At 44.3% G+C, this 16056-nt stretch overlaps 1 protein-coding gene across 5 annotated transcripts in view; it reads right to left on the bottom strand.

The window, feature by feature from the left end:
* Window positions 1-16056, bottom strand: part of kynu (kynureninase) — a 253690-nt gene that overhangs the window by 186274 nt on the left and 51360 nt on the right. The window contains exon 1 of one of the 5 annotated variants that reach the window (XM_033024702.1): window positions 8976-9073. The exons of the other annotated variants lie outside the window; for them this stretch is intronic. The gene's annotated coding sequence lies outside the window, so the exon portion shown is untranslated. Of the gene's footprint in view, window positions 1-8975; window positions 9074-16056 lie in introns of those variants that run through there. 5 annotated transcript variants of the gene reach the window in all.

The following is a 16056-nucleotide window of genomic DNA, read 5'->3' as shown; positions in this document are numbered from 1 at the left end:
CAGAGATAAATAAAGTTCTATCGTATCGTATCGTTTCACAAACTATTTTTGCACCATTATAACACAGACAAGAGTAAAGGGTGTTTTTGATTCCAACCACGGTATGAGATCATGGATGGCTTCCGACTGACTATCATGTCACGTAGCACCTCAGACATGGTCATAATTATATATTTTTTTTCTGATTCAATTCTTGAGAAAGATGCAGTATCCAGAAAAATCATCCCTTGAATGCACTGTTAGAGGGAGTACACTTTGGATGTCTTGGATATATTTTGTCTTCCAAAGGTTTTATAAGAACAAGAAGCTTTGAATATCGACTTGGCCTCATCAGTTAAATGTGCTCCCATTGGAAATATATAATTCAAAGGATCCATTTGTCCAAAGCCAAAATATCAAAGTGATTATGATTGTAACGGTTGACATTATATTTTACCACCTGCTGCTATCTTTATACCAAAAGACTATACAAAATCAATGTATTTTGTTGTCAAGGAGATTTTTCCACCAGAACACGTATGCATGTTTACGTGTCAAATAAGGGGAACCTTTTACAACTTCAGCTCTGGAATCTGGGTGGTTCATTTAAAGGTACAGCAGAAATATTAGACAAAGTAATCTGTGTTTGCAGAGTATACTAAGATGCAAATACAAATACAGGCAATTCATATTGCAATTTTCAATAATATTAAGCAACATTATCTGTGCATGCATCAAGAAATGAGTTGAATAGAATATATTTTGTGTTTAGGCTTTCAGATAAGCACATGGGTATCCAGGGAGTTGAGGGATATCTATCATGTGCAGGGAGAGGAGATGTGTTTAATTTGGCATCATGTTCAGACATTGTGGGCTGAATGATCTGTTGATATGCTTTACCATTCTGTTGATATGCTCTATGTTCCATGTTAAATTTTGTACATTTTTTTAACCTAAATCCCACGAAATCCCAATAGGTAGCAAGGTGAAAAGTAAAAGTGGCAGGCAGACAAAACCAGGGCAAAAATCAAAAAGGGCCACTTTTCAACATAATTGTATAAGGGGTAAGAGTGTTGTAAAAACAAGCCTGAAGGGTTTGTGTCTCAATGCAAGGAGCATTCGTAATAAGGTGGACGAGTTGAATGTGCAGATAGCTATTAATGACTATGATATAGTTGGGATCACGGAGACATGGCTCCAGGGTGACCAAGGCTGGGAGCTGAACATCCAGGAATATTCAATATTCAGGAGGGATAGAGAGAAAGGAAAAGGAGGTGGGGTAGCGTTGCTGATTAGAGAGGAGATTAACGCAATGGAAAGGAAGGACATTAGTTTGGAGGATGTGGAATCGGTATGGGTAGAGCTGCGAAACACTAAGGGGCAGAAAACGCTGGTGGGTGTTGTGTACAGGCCACCTAACAGTAGTAGTGAAGTTGGAGATGGTATCAAACAGAAAATTAGAAATGCGTGCGACAAAGGCAAAACCGTTATAATGGGTGACTTCAATCTACATATAGATTGGGTGAATCAAATTGGCAGGGGTGCTGAGGAAGAGGATTTCTTGGAATGTATGCGGGATAGTTATCTAAATCAACATGTAGAGGAACCAACGAGAGAGCAGGCTATTTTAGACTGGGTATTGAGTAATGAGGAAGGGTTAGTTAGCAGTCTTGTTGTACGTGCCCCCTTGGGCAAGAGTGACCATAATATGGTTGAGTTCTTCATTAGGATGGAGAGTGACATTGTTAATTCAGAAACAATGGTTTTGAACTTAAAGAAAGGTAACTTTGAGGGTATGAGACGTGAATTGGCCAAGATTGACTGGCAATTAATTCTAAAAGGGTTGACGGTGGATATGCAATGGAAGACATTTAAAGACTGCATGGATGAACTACAAAAATTGTTCATCCCAGTTTGGCAAAAGAATAAATCAGGGAAGGTAGTACATCCGTGGGTAACAAGGGAAATCGGGGATAGTATCAAAGCGAAGGATGATGCGTACAAATTAGCCAGAAACAGCAGCATACCGGAGGACTGGGAGAAATTCAGAGACCAGCAGAGGAGGACAAAGGGCTTAATTAGGAAAGGAAAAATAGATTATGAAAGAAAACTGGCAGGGAACATAAAAACTGACTGCAAAAGTTTTTATAGATATGTGAAAAGAAAGAGATTAGTTAAAACAAATGTAGGTCCCTTGCAGTCAGAAACAGGTGAGTTGATCATGGGGAACAAGGATATGGCGGACCAATTGAATAACTACTTTGGTTCCGTCTTCACTAAGGAAGACATAAATAATCTGCCGGAAATAGCAGGGGACCGCGGGTCAAAGGAGTTGGAGGAATTGAGTGAAATCCAGGTTAGCCGGGAAGTGGTGTTGGGTAAATTGAATGGATTAAAGGCCGATAAATCCCCAGGGCCAGATAGGCTGCATCCCAGAGTACTTAAGGAAGCAGCTCCAGAAATAGTGGATGCATTAGTAATAATCTTTCAAAACTCTTTAGATTCTGGAGTAGTTCCTGAGGATTGGCGGGTAGCAAACGTAACCCCACTTTTTAAGAAGGGAGGGAGAGAGAAAACGGGGAATTACAGACCAGTTAGTCTAACATCGGTAGTGGGGAAACAGCTAGAGTCAGTTATTAAAGATGGGATAGCAGCACATTTGGAAAGTGGTGAAATCATTGGACACAGTCAGCATGGATTTACAAAAGGTAAATCATGTCTGACGAATCTTATAGAATTTTTCGAGGATGTAACTAGTAGCGTGGATAGGGGAGAACCAGTGGATGTGGTGTATCTGGACTTCCAGAAGGCTTTCGACAAGGTCCCACATAAGAGATTAGTATACAAACTTAAAGCACACGGCATTGGGGGTTCAGTATTGATGTGGATAGAGAACTGGCTGGCAAACAGGAAGCAAAGAGTAGGAGTAAACATGTCCTTTTCACAATGGCAGGCAGTGACTAGTGGGGTACCGCAAAGCTCAGTGCTGGGACCCCAGCTATTTACGACATATATTAATGATCTGGATGAGGGAATTGAAGGCAATATCTCCAAGTTTGCGGATGACACTAAGCTGGGGGGCAGTGTTAGCTGTGAGGAGGATGCTAGGAGACTGCAAGGTGACTTGGATAGGCTGGGTGAGTGGGTAAATGTTTGGCAGATGCAGTATAATGTGGATAAATGTGAGGTTATCCATTTTGGTGGCAAAAACAGGAAAGCAGACTATTATCTAAATGGTGGTCGACTAGGAAAAGGGGAGATGCAGCGTGGCCTGGGTGTCATGGTACACCAGTCATTGAAAGTAGGCATGCAGGTGCAGCAGGCAGTGAAGAAAGCGAATGGTATGTTAGCTTTCATAGCAAAAGGATTTGAGTATAGGAGCAGGGAGGTTCTACTGCAGTTGTACAGGGTCTTGGTGAGACCACACCTGGAGTATTGCGTACAGTTTTGGTCTCCAAATCTGAGGAAGGACATTATTGCCATAGAGGGAGTGCAGAGAAGGTTCACCAGACTGATTCCTGGGATGTCAGGACTGTCTTATGAAGAAAGACTGGATAGACTTGGTTTATACTCTCTAGAATTTAGGAGATTGAGAGGGGATCTTATAGAAACTTATAAAATTCTTAAGGGGTTGGACAGGCTAGATGCAGGAATATTGCTCCCGATGTTGGGGAAGTCCAGGACAAGGGGTCACAGCTTAAGGATAAGGGGGAAATCCTTTAAAACCGAGATGAGAAGAACTTTTTTCACACAGAGAGTGGTGAATCTCTGGATCTCTCTGCCACAGAGGGTAGTCGAGGCCAGTTCATTGGCTATATTTAAGAGGGAGTTAGATGTGGCCCTTGTGGCTAAGGGGATCAGAGGGTATGGAGAGAAGGCAGGTATGGGATACTGAGTTGGATGATCAGCCATGAATTGAATGGCAGTGCAGGCTCGAAGGGCCGAATGGCCTACTCCTGCACCTAATTTCTATGTTTCTATGTTTCTATGAAAGAACATTTTCTTCCATATCTCACATTTTTGGGGAGTGATTTGTGAATTCAGTCAGGGCGAGCTTCTGAACTTGAATCACCATGACACTGGGATCACCTGTATATCACCTGAACATGTCTTGAACCAAATTGATGGCAAAAGAGGTAGTGAATGCTTTGATATTTAAATATCAATAACAGAGCATTATCTGATCACCTCTTGACCTGCATCTTGTCAAACTCATTCTGCTTTCAATACACATCTCAATTTCATTTCTCTCCTGATACAGTATATTCTTGGTTTTAATTGCTCTGTCATCAGTGGGAATGCTTTCAACTTTCCAGTTCCTTATATAAATCTCCACATATCTCTATCTCATTTAAGATGGTTCTTGAAATCTACTCCTTTGACCAAGTCTTTGGTCATCTCTACATCCTATCCCCCCTGGTCCTGACCTATGTCCAAGATACCTAACATGCCCTTCATCTCTTTAATTACTTCCGCTTTCTGAGCCCCCCCTCACTCATCTTTACTATGGACGTTCAGTCACTCTACACCTCCATCCCCCACCAGGAAGGCCTTAAAGCTCTCTGTTTCTTCCTCAACCGCAGAACCATCCAATTTGCCTCTACTAACACCCAACTCCGCCGAGTGGAGCTGGTCCTCACCATTAATAAATTCTCCTTCGACTCTTCCCACTTCCAGCAAGTCCAAGGCGTAGCTATGGGCACATGCATGGGCCCCAGCTATGCCTGCCTCTTTGTAGGGTACGTTGAACAATCACTGTTCCAGGCGTACACTGGCCCAATCCCCAAACTATCTCCATTACTTTGATGACTGCATCAGTGCTACCTCCTGCACCCATGCAGAACTCATGGACTTCATCAGCTTCACCACCAATTTCCATCATGCACTTAAATTTACTTGGACCATCTCTGACACCTCCCTCCGCTTCTTGATCTCATTCTCCATCACAGGAAATAGACTATCGACTGATGTCTATAACAAACCCAACGACTTCCACAACTATCTCGACCACACTTCTTCCCTCCCTGCTTCCTGCAAAGAATCTATCCCCTACTCCCAATTCCTCCGTCTACTCCGCATTTGCACCCATGATGCGGTGTTCCATACCAGGACATTAGAGATGTCTTCATTCTTTAGGGAATAGGGGTTCCCCTCTCCCATCATAGATGAGCCCCTCACTCGTTTCTCTGTACCCCGCAGCTCCGCTCTTACTGCTCCCCCTCCCCCGAGTCACAACAGAAAAGAGTCCTCCTGGTCCTTACCTTTCACCCCATCAGCTGTCACATAAAACACATAATCCTTCTAAATCTCTGCCACCTCCAACAGGATCCCACCACTAGCCACATTTTCCCATCTCCACCACTTGCCACCTTCTGCAGAGACCGTTCCCTCCGCAACTCCCTGGTTAACTTATCCCTTCGCACCCAAATCACCCCCTCCCCAGGTACCTCCCCATGCAACCTGCCCCCAAACCTCCTCCCTCGACTATGTCCAGGGACCCCGACTCTATACAGGGACCCCAACAGTCCTTTCAGGTTAGGCAGAGGTTCACTTGCACCTCCTCCAACCTCATCTACCATTCAAGATGTGAACACTTATACATCGGTGAGACCAAACATAGATTGGGCGATCATTTCGCTGAACACCTTTGCTCAGTCCGTCTGAACCTACCTGATCTCCAGGTTGCTAAACACTTAAATTATCCTTCCCATTCCCACACAGACCTTCATTGTCAAAGAGGCTAAATGCAAATTGAAGGAACAGCATCTCATATTTTGCCTGGGCAGCTTACAGCCAAGTGGTATGAATATTGATTTCTCTAACTTCAGGTAGCCCAGCATTCCCTCTCTCTATCCCTCTCCCACCTGTCACACTAGTTTCTCATTTTCATCTAACAAACAGCTAACAAAGGCCCATTTCCTTTATCATCATTACTTTTTTGCATATCTTTCATTCATTGTTCTTTATCACTCTACATCATCACCTATATCTCTTGTTTCCCTTATCCCTAACCAGTTTGAAGAAGGGTCTTGACCCGAAAGGTCGCCCATTTCTTCTCTCCAGAGATACTGCCTGGCCTGCTGAGTTACTCCAGCTTTTTGTGTCTATCTCCTGATACCTTGTTCTGGGACTGATTGTCACATCTTATAAAAAGTTTTGTTTGATACTACTGTTTAGTGCCTTGGGACATTTCATTGTGTTGAGCTGCTTTCTAATTGCCTGTTTTGCTGCTAGAATTTTTGTTGATGCAATCCCTGATGCCTGATCCCATTTCAGAGCTGCTGTTCCTGTTGCTGTTTCTAGCCCTCTGTGGGAAAATGTCATTTCTAAAGAATGGGTGAATGTTTGAAGTGGAAAATAGTGACGAGCAATGACAAACACAGTTTTAAGCTTGCAATACAAATTTTATATGACCTAGTTTGTACAAAGTCGTAATAAGAAACATACTGATGGAAACAAGCCATTCTGATCAACTCGTGTAAACTGATCAGTGGAGAGCAAATGTTTCATTGCCATTTTCCACTATTTGGTCCACAGTCTTTTTGCCAAATCAATTTGTGTTCATCCAGCTACCATGTCCTGCCTATTTGAGTCTCTGTTCCAATAATACATCTACATAATAAAGACATCAACTTTGTGCATGAAAAAAAATGTTCCCATGAAATCTCCTTTAATCCTCCTTCACAACTTAAGCCTTTGCCCTCTTGTTTTTTATACACCCCTGCGAAGGGAAATAAATGTGGCTTTCTACGGTATACATTAATGACTTAAATGAAGGGTAAATAACATTAGCAAATTTGCATATGACTCAAAGCTGGGTGGTAGTGTGAACTGTGAGGAGGATGCTATGAGGATGCGGGTGACTTAGACAGGTTGGGTGAGTGGGCAGATGCAGTTTAATGTGGATAAATGTGAGATTATTCATTTTGGTGACAGGAAGATAGATTATTATCTGAATGGTGTTACGTTAGGAAAATGGGAAGCACAACGAGATCTGGATGTCCTTGTACATCAGTCACTGAAAGTAAGCATGGAGATACAGCAGGCAGTGAAGAAAGCTAATGGCATGTTGGCCTTCATAACAAGAGGAGTTGAGTATGGGAGCAAGGAGGTCCTTCTGCAGTTGTACAGGGGCCTAGTGAGACCACTCCTGTGCAGTTTTGGTCTCCAAATTTGAGGAAGGACATTCTTGTTATTGAGGGAGTACAGCGTAGGTTCACAAGGGTAAATCCCGGGATGGGGGGTACTGTCATATGTTCAAAGAATGGAGCGACTGGGCTTGTATACACTGGAATTTTGAAGGTCGGTGGTGGCGCTGCAAGCCGACTGCCCTGCCAGCAGCACGTTAGTTTTTTCAGCTTTTTAAATGTTTTTAGTGTGTTTAAATGTATGTTTTTGATGTGTCTTTGTGTGTATTGTGTGGGGGGCTGGTGTGGGGGGGTTAGGGTCGCCTCCTCCACGGAGAGGCAACTTTTTCCATGTCTCCTCCCCCGTGGCCGAACATCGAGGATCGGTGCGGCCTTTCCCGGAGACGCGCCCGGGGCTTCAGCTGCAGGCACAGCGTGGACTCTAGTCGCGGAGCGGGCGAGCCCTCGCCAGGGGTCGCCGGAGGGGAGCGCTCCATTCACTGGCCCACGGCAGCCTGAAGCCGGGGTCTGCAGAGCTCCAGCCAGTGCAGCGTCCTGGACCTGGGATCCCTCGTTGGGGACCCGGGAGGAGAAGAGCTCCGACTGCCGGCCCGCAGCCAACTTCTACCGCGGGCGCAGTGGGGAATTACCATCAGGAGCAGGGTCCCTCGCCGGGGACCCCTGGAGAGGAGCTTCGACCAATGGCCCTGCGGTGCTTCTGGCTGCGGCGCGGCAGGAACTTTAAATCTTCGACCGCCAGCCTGCGGCCTACAGCAAACTGAAGCCGCGGTCTCCGGTGGGGAGGCACCAATTCCTGACGTACCTGGACTTTTGCCTTGTCTACTCATCTGGACGCCTGCAGCAGAAGCTGCGGAGGGTTGAGGTCCCGACCACGGGGGACAATGGAGGAGGACTGGCCAAATGTTGTGCCTTCCACTACAGTGATGAATGCTGTGGTGGATGTTTGTGTTAAATGTTTTTGATGCATTTTTGTGTGTTCTTTTTCATTGTACCGCTGCTGGCAAATTCATTTCACTTGCACTTTATGTGCAAGTGACAAATAAAACTGATTGACGATTGATTGATTGATTGATTGATTGATTGATTGATTGATTGATTGGATGAGAGGGGATCTTTTTGTAATATATAAGATTATTAAGGGATTGGACATGCTAGAGGGAAGAAACATGTTCCTGATGTTGGGGGAGTCCACAACCAGGGGCCATAGTTTAAGAATAAAGGGTAGGCCATTTAGAACAGAGATGAGGAAACACTTTTTCACCCAAAGAGTTGTGAATCTGTGGAATTCTCTGCCTGAAGGCAGTGGAGTCCATTTCTCTGGGTGCTTTCAAGAGAGAGTTAGATAGAGCTCTTAAAGATAGTGGAGTCAAGAGTTCTGGGGAGAAGGCAGGAACGGGCTACTGATTGTGGATGATCAGCCATGATCACAGTGAATGGCGGTGCTGGCTCGAATGGCCAAAGGCCTACCCCTGCATCTATTGTCTGTTGTCTATTGTCTATTGTCTGTCTATGCACCTCATAATCTTATACACTTCAATCAGGTCATCTGACAGGCTCCTTCAATCCAGGGAAAACAAGCCCAACTGATTCAAACTCTCCCCACAGTTGACGTTCTCCAATCCACGCAATATTCTGGAGAATCTCCTCTGCACTATCTCTAGCATAATCACATCCTTCATCTTGTGTGTTTGCCGGATCTGCACACAAATTCAAACTATGGCTTTGCAAGAGTTTTGTAAATTTGTAAAACATATTCAAAACAGATCTAGCAGTTCTGTACAGCAAAGCCTTGAGGCACATTACACATTCTGCAGAACAACTTTATTCTAACCCAATAGCCCAGCATACCTGTTACTCTGAACAGATGTGACTAATCCGTGGTCCAATATGAAATGCAAACAGTATGTTGGAAACGGAATAAGGCATCCACAAAGCTCAGGCCAAGCTTGCCCTCAAAATTCACGACTCCTAAGCAGTTTTCAATCTGCCCTAAATCAACACCAAAGTGAAGGTGTAATGTTAAAATTGTACAAGGCATTGGTGAGCCCAATTCTGGAATATGGTGTACAATTTTGGTCGCCAAATTATAGGAAAGATGTCAACAAAATAGAGAGAGTACAGAGGAGGTTTACTAAAATGTTGCCTGGGTTTCAGTACCTAAGTTACAGAGAAAGGTTGAACAAGATAGGTCTTTATTCTTTGGAGCACAGAAGGTTAAGGGGGGACTTGATAGAGGTCTTTAAAATGATGAGAGGGGTAGACAGAGTTGACATGGATAAGCTTTTTCCATTGAGAGTAGGGAAGATTCATACAAGAGGACATGATTTGAGAATTAAGGGACAAAAGTTTAGGGGCAACATGAGGGGGAACTTCTTTACTCAGAGAGTGGTAGCTGTGTGGAATGAGCTTCCAGTGGAAGTGGTGGAGGCAGGTTAGTTTTTATCATTTAAAAATAAATTGGATAGATATATGGACAGGAAAGGAATGGAGGGTTATGGTCTGAGTGCAGGTAGATGGGACTAGGTGAGAGTAAGTGTTCGGCACGAACTAGAAGGGCCAAGATGGCCTGTTTCCGTGCTGTAATTGTTATATGGTTATATGGTTATCTAAAGTACTGTCAAGTGAGATTTTTTTTAGCAATGTATTGATAATCACGTTGGGTCACGCTTGAATCAGTCCACTCCAGATGTTACTCAGCCTTGATTCAGTTGATCAGATCAGGGGTCGAACAGTGGCATAGCGGTAGTGCTGCTGCCTCACAGCGCCAGAGACCTGTGTTTGAACCTGACTACAGGTGCTGTCTGTGTGGAGTTTGTACCTTCTCCCTGCGACAGTGTACGTTTTCTCTGGGTGTACCAGTTTCCTCCCACGTTCCAAGAATGTGCAGTTTTGTAGGTTAATTGATCTCTGGAAATTGCCCCTTGTGTGTAAGATGCAAAGGAGGGATAACATAGAACAAGTGCACGGGTGATTGATGCCCAGCATGGACTTGATGGGCCAAAGACCCTGTTTCCCTGTTGTTTATTTAAACTCGAAACTAAGGTTGTGTTCGATAAAATTAATTTATTGTCAGATACACCAGGTTGCAATGAAATTCCTTGTTCACATGAAACTCACACTCTAAACAGTATAATAAATTAATAATAAATACAATAATAAACACAATGCTGAGTGTAAAACGGCAGAATGATGAGAGAATGTAGTACAATTCTAACAGTGAAAATAAAAATCCATTAACATATGATAATGGATAAACAAATGTAGTAGAGTTAAGAGTAATAGCACGTGACAGCGTGTCCCGGAAGGGGGTAAGAATGAGATGGCTGGTTCAGGTGTTTTCACACAAAGGGTAAAGGGTGGTGGGTGTATGGAGCAAGCTGCCAGAGGAGGAAGTTGAGGCAGGGATTATCCCAACTATTAAGAAATAGCTAGCCAGGTACATGGATAGGACAGGTTTGGATGGATATGGACCAAATGCTGGCTGGTGGGACTAGTGTAGCTGGGAGATGTTGGCCGGTGTGGGCAAGTTGGGCCAAAAGACCTGTTTCCACACTGTATCACTCTATGACGCTATGACTTTTGGTGCAGTGGCCCAGGTATTACTCAGTTTTGTATGTTGTAAAAATATCAAATTGCAAACAAAGCTGCATGATCCTGCATGATATTGATGGATCATGTCTCATCCAATCATGAATAATTGTGGATATTTAAGCAACAAAGAGGAGCAGAAGGCTCCATAAGAATCCCAATTCTAAACAATGATGAAACCTAACATATAGATATCAAGGACAAAGACCCTGCATTGGCAACCATCTTCATTGAGAACCACCACGCTGATAATCCCTCACAGTTACCTCTTGAAGTCCCCACCATCAATTAACCTACCTTACAGTAATTACTACACTGCACATGAAACCAAGAAAATCTATGGCCCCCACCAACTACCTAGATACAGTTTTCAAGACTTAAGTTTCAGACCTGAACAATGTTTAGGGCATTTTGTGATCTTGTTGAATGATCTTCTAATCTGAGTAAACCAATTGGCCCTCTCTTCCTGTTTCTAAAGATGTGATTGGGAATCAGTGTGAAGCCATTCCATTAGCAGTGCCATACCAAGGATAAGTATGGTTGTTTTGAGCCATTTATCGGTGGCGCCGCTGATGGCTGCCTCTGTTGAAGCTACAGTCTGTTTGTCTTTTTATCTTTTTAATTTTTAGTATGTTTAAAGTATGTTTTTTTTAGTATTTTATGTGGGGGAGGGAGGTAGGGTAAGGGGGAAACCGTCCTTTAATCACTTCCTGGCGAGGATGCGACTATTATATGTTCTGTGTATGGTGTGGAACATGAATTAAATATAATGCTTGTAAGAGTGCTGTTATGATCTGTAGAACCAAAGAGGTTAAATGTCTAAAATTTCTTGATTTTAAATTGTCTGACAATGATCTTAGTGTCTGTAATAAGGTAAAATATCTAAAGCATTTTATTACAGAACAAATGACAGATAATGAGGATATTTATAGGCAACGCCGCATGCTGTATGTACAGGCGAATATTCTCTTGCATAAGTTTGGAGCGTGTGCAGATGTGGTGAAGGTGTCGCTATTTAGAGCATATTGCACACCACTATATACTGCGCACCTGTGGTCGAACTATGGAAAGACAAGTTTGCAGAGACTAAAGGGCCTGTCCCACGAGCATGCGACTGCATGCGGCAAGCGTGACCTAACGTGGTCGCTTGAGCCATACGACCTTGCGGGACCGGTCCCACTTCGATTGCCGGAGCCGTATGGAGTTGTGCGGAGCTGGTCCCGACATCGCGCGGGGCTCCAAAAAACTGACACTGTTCAAAAATTACGCATGGCAACGGCCTGCCGGCCCGCAGCCGCATTGAGGCCATACGCACCGCATCGACGGGCATACGCACTGTCTCAACGCCGTACGCACCGTCTCAACGCCGTACACAGCGTCGTGATGGCGTACGCCTAGCGCGAACTTCCCGCGGACTTCGCTCGAACTTCACGTCTACTCGTACGGGATCACTCGACCTCCGCGCGGCCCCCGCTTCCGGTTTGGTCGCGCTCGCTGCATGCACTCGCATGCTGTTGGGACAGGCCCTGTATGGGGATCACTCGACCTCCGCGCGGCCCCCGCTTCCGGTTTGGTCACGCTTGCCGCATGCAGTCGCATGCTCGTGGGACAGGCCCTTAAAGGTGTCATATAATGATGCCATGAGAACACTGCTAAGGAAACCTAGATGGTGTAGTGCTAGTAACATGTTTGTGGCTGCAGGAGTCAGTACTTTAGAAGCTATCCTAAGAAATCATATGTATAAATGCATTTGCAGAGTAAATTACTCTAAAAATGCAATTATTGTGGCCTTGTCAAACACAACGTTTAGCACTACACACTACGAATCCCAGTTGTGGAGACACTGGTATCGTTGTCTCGTTGTAGGACATTGATCATTCTTTTATTCTGGATATTAATTCATGTATTGTGTTTTTTTTTAATATATAATTTAAAGGTCAAAGGTCTAAGGTGTTTTATTAGTCACATTCACATACACCCAGGTGTAGTGAAGTGAAATGCTTTTTGCCATTTTGCAGCACACAAAAAAAGAATACAGACATAACACCAATGAGAGTCTTAAACACATAGATCATCCCCCCACAATGGCTCCCACCATGAGGGAAGGCACAAAGTCCAGTCCCCAACCCCAGTTCACCCATAGTCGAGCCTATTGAGGCCTCCACAGTTGCCTCTATGGAGGCCCGATGCTCCTGGCCGTTCTCGCCGGGTGATGTTGCTCCATCGTCGGGAGAGTCCTCCCAGCGGCATGGGACACCTGGAACGGCCGCTTCCGCACTGGAGGCCGCGGCTTCCGAAGCCAACAAGGCCGCGCCGGTTGGAGCTCCACAACTGGCGATCTCATCTGGAGATCCCAGGCTCCCGATGTTAAGTTCAGCGCTGCCGCCCGCAGCTGGTCGCTCCACAGTCCCGCAGCTCCGCGATGTTTTACCCGGCCGTCTCAGCTCACCGGAACTCCAGCGCGGCGACCCAGGCAAGGCATCGCCCGCTCCGCATTTATGATGCTTTTATAAGTGATATACTAAGATTTTATATGTACTTTATGATATTTTTTAATATGCAATGCATTTTTAAGTAATGTTGCCCCTTGTCTGGAACTTGAGTCCGAAATAAAGTTTATTACTATTATTATTATTATTATCATCCGAGTCGATCCCTCGCCCCCCTCTTTGTGGGCTACTTACAGGATTGGCGCAGCTTTCCTGCCAGGACCGGACCAGAGCTTCAGCAACGGTGGCGCAGAGCTGGATACATCCCGGAGCGGGCGATATCTCACCTGGGATCGCCGTTTGGCGCTCCGGGGTGTTGGGCCTGCTACATCAACATCGCGGAGCTGTGGTTTACGGAGCTCCCAACGCGGGCGGTGCTGACCAACATCGCGGAGTCCTGGGACCCTTTGCTGGGGGCCACCAGCATTGAATCTCCGCCAGCTCGGCCTGTGCACTTTGGGAGCAGCGGACTCCGGTGGGAGGTAGCCGATTCAGAGGTCCAGGCCGCTGAGGATGTTCCTCCGTTCGTCGTCGGGGTTCTATCGTTCCTGGCAAGAGGGCCTGAACATCGGGCCGCCCGTACCGGCGACTGCAGAGGGCTCTGGAGGCCACGACCACGGGTGAACATCGGGGAACATCAGCGAGGAAGTTGACTGGACTTTGGTTCCTTCCCTCACAGTGGGGAACTTTGCTGCCGCTGTGGGGATGTTTGTGTTGTGGACTGTTGTGTTCTGTGTTTTAGTTTTTGTTTGTTTTTTTATTCGTATGACTGTATGGGAAATAGCATTTTGTTGTCTCTTACTTGAAGACAATGACAATAAATTGAATCAAAATCAAATCAAAAATCAAAATCTGAGCCCTGCTACAGGGCAGTATCTGAGATCCAACCATTATCAGCTGTTACAGGAGGTTTAGAAAGACTGATAGTTGGACAAATGTCGGAGATGCAAATACAGAAGATGTGAAACAAAAGAATTGAAGAGTTGCGAATCGTGAAGTCAGAGGCAAGAATGTAGGTAGCAACTGAGAAATAGGTGCGAGTCCAGATAGGTCACAGAGCAGGGGATGGGGGTTGTTAGAGGTTACCTAACATTGGAGAATTAAATGTTCATACCGTTGTGTTGTAAGCTATCCAATTGGAATATGAGGTACTCTAGTTTACGTGCGACCTCACTCTGACAATTGAAGAGGCCCAGGACAGTCATAACGTGATACAGTTTCCACACTGTATGACTTTATGACAGTAAGGTCAGCATGGAAATAGGATGGGGAGTTAAAATGGTTAGCAACCTTGAGATCAAGAGTCAAGTCAAGAGAGTCAAGAGTGTTTTATTGTCATATGGACTGGATGGGACAATGAAATTCTTACACTGCAGCACAACATAATATGTGAATATATAAATATATAAAGATCCAGCAAGCCTTGGAGGACCAAGCTCAAGTGTTTGGTGAAACGGCCGATGAGTCTTGCTGATGTACAGGAGACCGCATCGGGTACACCTGATACAGTAGATGACATTCCTGGATGGAGATGAATCCTTTCCAATCCAAACTACCCCTTCCCTGTGCACTTTGCCCTGCAACCTCGGGAGATATAACACCTCCCCCCGCTATCCCGCACCTCCCCCCCCCCCCCCACCCTCATCCATATGCAGGGGATCACCACAGCTCAGAACATTTACAGAACTAACCACATATATACTGTAGCTATGACCAGTTTGGACTGTAGGTATTCTGTGATCGAGGACTTACTTCCCGAATTCTTAAAACTGCTCCGCAATTTTCCATAGATTAGCAATGTTACAACATTTTGAGATTTTAAAAATCAAGTCTGCAATTTATCCCATCAGATAAAGCATAAAAAGAAGTTTCATTTGACACCTAATTCACTTTCATATCTTCAGTATTAAAAAAGTTATGGCCATTTTCATACTCTGAAATTAGCATCTTGTTCCCTATTGCTTTTCCATTGACTTCTCAAAAGCTGAGATCGAGGACAGTCAACAGCCCATAAATTAAGAATTAAAAATTAAGAGAACTGAATGAAATTTTCAGTTATTATAGATTGAACCATTCGGAAACAAATTTGGAACAATCTTACTTGGATGACCTGAAATTAAAGCATATAATTAGTTAGTTACCTAATTGTAGCTTATTACAAAATTCAATTACCAGATCTAAACATCTATCCATTTCTTAAGAAAAGGTTAACATTTTTAAATATCCTAAGTATCCATATAACATTCACACAAGAATTCACAATATAACATGATTTTTAAATCTCATTGTCATGAATTTATAGGCCAAATGGACGGAATTTAGTGTTTAATTCCCGTATATTAATGGCCATTTTAATCATCTTGTGAGTGGGTTTTTGTGGAATGCAATCGATTGGAACGTTGCGGTTGCGGTGAATTTAAACCCCCAATGTTAAATTTCTGGTATTTGTTGCCGAACAATATTATAGGATTATTCTCACCTCCACTGAAGTGCTTCACGAAAGCTCCTTTACCTTCAAGTGTAATTTGCAATGCAAATTATATTACCGTAGAAACATAAAAACATAGAAAATAGGTGCAGGGGGAGGCCATTTGGCCCTTCGAGCCTGCACCGCCATTCATTGTGATCATGGCTGATCATCCACAATCAATAATCTGTGCCTGCCTTCTCCCCATAACGCTTGACTCTGCTAGCTCTTTCTAAATCTCTTTTAAATTCATCCAGTGAATTGACCTCTACTGCCTTCTGTGGCAGAGAATTCCAAAAAATTCCCAACTCTCTGGGTAAAATGGTTTTTTCTCATCTCAGTTTTAAATGCCCTCCCCTTTATTCTTAGACTGTGGCCCCTGGTT

The sequence above is a fragment of the Amblyraja radiata genome, chromosome 7, assembly GCF_010909765.2.
Source record: "Amblyraja radiata isolate CabotCenter1 chromosome 7, sAmbRad1.1.pri, whole genome shotgun sequence".
NCBI lineage: Eukaryota > Metazoa > Chordata > Chondrichthyes > Rajiformes > Rajidae > Amblyraja > Amblyraja radiata.
Note: the sequence above shows the minus strand (reverse complement) of the source record. Positions and strands in the feature narration are given on the sequence as shown.